Consider the following 428-nt stretch of genomic DNA (forward strand, 5'->3'; position numbering starts at 1 on the left):
ATATGTATTAATTAAATATATTTTTAAAACTGTCTTGCTAAATGCTTTATTTTTAATTTGATACCTCAGGGCTTGATTTATGAGCAGTACTGCTGGCTGCTGAATTTGGTTCTGCCATGGCTGATGATTCAGTGAAAACAGGAGGGGAAGACTACAATGAAAATATAAGATATTTATTCATCTTTATAAAACTATCACTGTCATAAAATATTATAGACACAGTGAGGTTAAATGTTTCCTCAAATTTCCTTAAGAAGAATTTAGAAGATTCATATGTACCGCATGACTTTACATGCACTGCCAAAACTTGGAGTGGCATAGCCAAACCCCAGATCTGGCAGGCTGCTTTTGGCATTTTTTTGAACTCATGTGCATCTGGAGGAAGAGGTGATGTGTCTAGTTCCTGCTGGACAGGACCATGTAGATTG

Source organism: Triplophysa rosa, linkage group LG2, assembly GCF_024868665.1.
Source record: "Triplophysa rosa linkage group LG2, Trosa_1v2, whole genome shotgun sequence".
Classification (NCBI taxonomy): domain Eukaryota; kingdom Metazoa; phylum Chordata; class Actinopteri; order Cypriniformes; family Nemacheilidae; genus Triplophysa; species Triplophysa rosa.